At 39.7% G+C, this 6,061-nt stretch overlaps 1 long non-coding RNA gene across 1 annotated transcript; it reads right to left on the bottom strand.

Annotated features, from left to right (window-relative positions):
• Positions 1-674: 674 nt before the first annotated feature.
• On the bottom strand, positions 675-1,949 carry LOC138527259 (uncharacterized). The gene is made up of 3 exons (XR_011283837.1): positions 1,842-1,949; positions 1,606-1,717; positions 675-1,163 (listed from the first exon to the last, which is right to left on the bottom strand). It is a non-coding gene; the product is annotated as an uncharacterized lncRNA (long non-coding RNA).
• Positions 1,950-6,061: the final 4,112 nt, after the last annotated feature.

The following is a 6,061-nucleotide window of genomic DNA, read 5'->3' as shown; positions in this document are numbered from 1 at the left end:
TCGTAGGTCTGTCTACCAGGGAGCTTTGGCAAAGATCAGCTGGTGCACGATGGTCCCTCGTAGCTCGGGAAGAGGGCGCCTAACCAGGACCTCTCTGGGTCAGTCCTTGGAGACACAGCAGCTTTCAGATCGACGAAGTAGAGCAGCAGCAAGACTTCTCTTCCAGCAGGGCTTCAAGGTTAAGCTTCAGTTTCAACTCCAGTTTCTCTTCAGCTTCTGAGCACGAATTCTAGCAGTGAGAGGCCCCGAGATATACTAGTTGATCTCCCATTCATTCTGCTGGGTCACACTCAGGCAACCAATCGGTCAGAAGGGCATTCATTCATTCATGCAGGCAGTCAGCCACTCGGGTGCATAGTGCATTCATGCCATTCACTTCTCTCCAGACACTGACAAGTTATGTGTATTAGGACAAGTACCCAGCCATTCAAAACTCCACACTGTATTCATGGCAGTTTCGGGCAGGGCTGTCTCAGTCATTCTGTCAAACACCAGAAACTAGACATCCACAACAAGAAGTGCATATTCGTCACACACTTCATTCACCCAGGTCCCACCCACAGGGCGTACCCACAACATAGTCACTGGGAAGGCTCCAGCCAGTCTGGTTTTAAGTAATGGGTAATCCCTCTTTTTTGATAACGGGGGGTCTGATCTGAAGGAAGGGACAATCTTTAGAGAAAACAAGTGAGAATCAGATCGACTACCCCTCTCTTTTAGTCTTGTATGGAACTTAGGAGAGAGTATCAGGAAACCTAACTGTATCAATGATTAGGAAATCGCCAGCGGAGAAAAAATTGCACTGAACAATTCAAATTGTAACAAGGGTTCTGTCTCTTTAATAGTCATAAAACGTTTTTAAAAAACCAACATTTGTGAAATAACACTCAATCATACCACTCATTCTACATACATCTCATCTAACAGGGGAATTCTAAAGTGAATCTAAATCTTTATAGACATAACATTGCTGTTTGAAATGTGCATTTGTGACAGAGGAAAAAACCATTTGTTTTTCCTAGAACAGTCGACATATGTTTCGGCCCGTTGTGATGTACCACTTTTGTCAACGGTGGTCATCCAAATAAATGTAAGGCCATCTTCAGGACGCCAATTGCTTTGTAGTTGATCAATCTTGATCCCCATTTAGTACATACACACATCTGCAAAATAATTTTTCATATATCAATGTAAATATATTCATCTTATATAAGACTTTGCTGTAAAACATTTGTTTTTGTAAAATGAAAACGACAGACCAAGGTGCATATCTCCCTAAAAACTCAATTTAAGAGCGATGGCTAGTTGTATATTGTGCTAAACCTACCTTTACCCCACTAAGACCATCTTAAGCTATTTAGACTATTGAGAAAATATACAGTCAAACGGTGTCTCTAAACTGTACTACTACTTTCGTCTTGGGTTGGTGTCACTTAATGGGACCCTGTGATCTAAATTCTTTTTAGACCATTTGCCAGATTTCGAAATATATTGAATACACTTACAACTACTTTCGTATTGGGTTGATGTCACTTAATGAGACCCTGTGATCTAAATTCTCTTTAAACAATTTGCGAAATTACAAAATATTTTGAATAAACTTACATGTACACGTTCTATGTGACTGGAATTCTTCGTTTGTCTCGCTTGTCTGAGCTTGTTGCATTTGAATCTTCAAGCGCAGGTGTGTTTGGATTGCGCTCTATGATGCTTGTACCTAAAATTAATTAAAGGAACTCTTTAAAGAAAGCGCCTATGGATAATTTAGTATCGCTATTTAAATATATTACAGTTCGTCACTGGCCTCTTTTAATAGAGTGAAAAAAAGGGTAATGACTTACAAATTAGCATCCGCTGTTGATAGTTGTTAATGCCTTAGTGGAAAGTTGCCGGATGTCTTCTAGTAGTTTAAGCTGGACTGAAGGGCTGTGAGTAGATTAGTTACCTGTGGTAAAAAACACCGAAGCTAAGTTAGCCCGAAAGCACTTCAATGTGTGAAAAAACAATTGTACGAATGTTCGTAAAATAGAAGCTCTATTGAGGCTGAGAGGCACGCAAACATTGCAAGTGTCTTTATTATTGTTTTGAAATCCATTGTTGCCACAACCCATCGGTTTTTATGCCGTTGGTATTAAGTGTGCCCTGAAGCTGTTTGCTAGCCAACATATTATTGGATGCATTCTAATGCAAAAAAAGGACTCATTGGTTTCGTTGTTTTAAATCTGTGTAAGCCTATTGGTTAGTTACACTCCTGGAGGTATAAAAGACAGGAAAGGCAGGCAAAAGATATTTTCCTGTTACAATCACTCGGATCGAAAGGCTATTTGCCTTTAGAAATCGAACAGAAAGGGCGCATATTTTACCTCTATTAGCTCTTTAGTCCTCGGCAGGCATTCGCTCGCTGGCTGACTTGTCACGGGCTTCGGTAACAAAGCTTGAAGTGAAATTGAGTCTAATTTATATACGGTCACATGATCTACAGTTGTCGACACGTGATCGCCAGTCTATTGTTGCACGCTTAAAGGATGATGGAACTAGTAGTTTGGAACGCTACCGTGATCACAATATAATTGTTAGGTGTTACTGTTCTATATATTGCAAAGTGGTCTTTACTTGGGTTTGTTTGATCTAAGTGTGTACGTACGACTCGCGCGGTAGTAAAGATACTGTTGAAAGCCTAAATATAGGTAAAACTAGTGATGTATAACATTGTGACCTATATTAGTTCAATTTTTTGGTTCGTATTTACCAAACGAGTTTTTCTAGATTTTATCTGATTTTCATATATCCGCTCAAATGGATTGAATGAACTAATTAAGACTGTTACTTTGTGTAACTTTGGTAAAGCGTCTTGAAAGAACTATTAGTCGATGTAATATTAGGCCCTATAACGGAGCCTAATTTCTAATTTGTGCTTTTTGAATCATGTTTCTATTTGGTATATTTGTTTGACGTAATTAGTGTTCTGTGATAATAGCGCGGGTGTCATGACCCTTGGGTTCGAGGAACCGCGTCTCTGTGTACCTTAAAGAAGTGTGTTCCATTCTATGCCGATATTAAGGCCATGTTTCACAGTATCAAGGTTATATATCCATTTCTGCTCGCATCTGGACAGGTTAAGGTCCATGTTGCCGCCCCTGGGGGATGGTTGGATCACTTGAATTACACACCAAAGTAATTCTGTATATTTGTGTTGTTTGAGGACATAATGTGCCACCAAAGGTTTGTTGTCTAGTTTGTTTCGAATACAGCATTTGTGTTCGCAGATTCTTTGGCGTACCTGTCGTTTGGTTTTGCCTATGTAAACTAAATCACATGGGCATTTAATAGCGTACACTGCCCATTTGGTGAGGCAGTTGGTAAAGGTCTTCAAATGGATGGTGGTATTACATAGTTGAATGCTTTTCATTGTCATGGTCTGTGCACATACAGAGCAATTGCCGCAACGATGATGGCCTATCACCGGTGGTAAGCCCCACAATTGGGTTTGGGTGGTATTTGCCTTTGGGGGTCTCGGATATGTGTGGACTATAAGATCTTTTATATTACGTTGCCTTTTAAATGCAAAACGGGGCATAGAGGGACTAAAATCCTCTGTTTTAATCATGTGCCAGTGTCTTTTAACGATTTTTCTGAGATGGCTGCTAATCGGGCTATATGTGCTGACACATGTGATTTTGTCTTCTTTGTTGCGTTGAATGGGTTCTAGACATGTGGTTCTATTCATGTGTAGTGCTCTTTTGTATGCCTGCTGCACAGTTTTTTTCGGGTAGCCTCTATCTTGTAGCCTTTTCTTTAGTGATTTTCCATGTTGTTTATACATCTCTATTTGTGTACAGTTTCTGCGTATACGCAGAAATTGCCCATATGGCAGGCCTTCTTTCAAACCCAATGGGTGAAAGCTTTGGTAATTCAGCAAAGTGTTTTTATCTGTCGGTTTTCTGTATAGACTGGTTGCTATGTCTCCTGTGTTTGTCTTTTGTATTTGAAGATCTAGGAAAGGAATGGTATATAAATCTGTGTGAATGGTGAACTGTATGTTGGGGTTTTGAGTGTTCAACCATTTATGAAAGAGTGCCAAATTGTCTGGCGTGTCTCTCCATATCATATAGACATCATCTATATATCGTAACCATGTTATGATTGATTTTGAGTAAGGATTTGCTAGATCGAAAATGGAGTGATGTTCCAAGTCGTCCATATATAAATTGGCCAAGTCTGGGGCGAAAGTTGCTCCCATGCTTGTGCCTTTGAGTTGATTGTAATAACGTCCGTTATATAAAAAGAAGTTTTCAGTGAGCGCTAATCTAATGCATTCTAATATGAATGCTGTTGGGACGCTGTCAAGTGTTCTAGTGCGTCTATTTAAATACTTAGCCATCACTCTTAAACAATCGTTTTGTGGGATGCTGGTATATAAGCTAACCACATCTAGAGTAACCAAGATATCTGTTGGATTTACATGGAACATTTCCAAAGTCTTAAGCATGCTGGTGGTGTCTTTCACATATGACTTCATTTGAGACACAAAAGGTCTCAAAAACCAATCTGCATAGATAGAAAGGGGCTCAAGAATGGAATTGATGGCCGCTACGATTGGTCTACCTGGAGGTGTTTTGTCGTTCTTATGAATTTTAGGTAAGATATAAAAAGCCGGGGTGGTAGGGTGTAGATTGACTAGAAAATCTTTCTCTTCCGGATCTATCCATCCCTCTTCCATCGCATGTTTCATTAGACTGGCTATTTCATCTTGCAGCCTTGGTGTAGGGTCTTGTGCCAGTTCCCTGTACGAAGTATTGTCATTCAGATGTTTCATGACTTCTGTTTCATAAGCGTCTTTCCCCCATAGGACTATTCCGCCCCCCTTATCTGCTGGCTTGATTACGAAAGAATCATTTAGCTGTAGAGATTTGAGGGCTTCTCTTTCTGATTTTGTGAGATTATCTCTGGAATTGTTTTTGGTGTTAATAATTGTTTGGATTTCATGGGAAATCCTTTGTTCGAAAGCCACTATAGCTGGACTGACCATTGTGTTGGTTGGAGTGAATTTTGAAGGAGGTTTTAAACCTGTAGTTGTTGGTTCTTTTCTAGTGGACGTGGGATTCCGAAAAAAATACTTAAGGCGTATTTTTCTGTAAAATTGTTGCAGTTCCATTTCCGTCTCAAAGGATTTTGCTCTTGTTGTGGGTACGAAAGACAGCCCTTTGGATAGAACACTGATTTCCATAGCTGAAAGTACATAGGGACTGAGATTGAAAATGGGGACTACCATATCGGTGGAGGCCCCTGCCAGTTCCTGGTGTTCATTCTGGGTGGTCCTTGGTTCTTGTTGCGGCCCCGTTGTCCTCGTCCTCGAAAAAATTGTGGAGAGGGTCCTGCTTGGTCATTGTCTGAACCGCTGCTTGTGGACGCATTGGAGGAGTTGGAGAAATTTACATAAGGTTGCTTCCTGTTTCCTATGTTGTAGCCTCTACCTTGATTGGCTTTCTGTAAATCTTCATAGTAACTTTCTATCAGATATGGATAGGTTTTTGTCTCTTTATATTGTTCCACATCTTTCTTTAATTTCCAGATTTTTTTGTCTAGAGTCAGCTTCTTAAATTTGATGATCTCATCTTCTATTTTTTCCAGAGTTGACTTAACATCTTTGATGATTTTGTCTTGTTTGATTTTGTCTTCTAGTGCTGTTATTTCTATTTTTTGTAGGTTAGCTTCTTCTTCCGCTGTATCTATGATTAGTATCAATAGATCTCTTGAGCATTTGTTGCTTACCCCACTGAACTTGCATTTGAACTTCGAATTGTTTGTAAATACTCTTGGAGTGTTTTTTATTTGCAAGCCTTCAGGTATTGTACCTGCTTTTAGATAAGCTAACATTAGTTGGCCATGGGATTCGGTCCGAATTAATTTTTTCTTTTTCTGCATCAAAAGGTCAACATCATTTGATTGTGATGCAGGGACTGTCTTGTCAAGGTTTTCACCTAAAAGTAATGGCATACTCATTATCTTCTGGTAATATTCATCTGTGAAAGAAACTAAATTTCCACTGTCCATTTTAGCG

Source organism: Ambystoma mexicanum, chromosome 14, assembly GCF_040938575.1.
Source record: "Ambystoma mexicanum isolate Mex_15411 chromosome 14, UKY_AmexF1_1, whole genome shotgun sequence".
Lineage (NCBI taxonomy): Eukaryota > Metazoa > Chordata > Amphibia > Caudata > Ambystomatidae > Ambystoma > Ambystoma mexicanum.
Note: the sequence above shows the minus strand (reverse complement) of the source record. Positions and strands in the feature narration are given on the sequence as shown.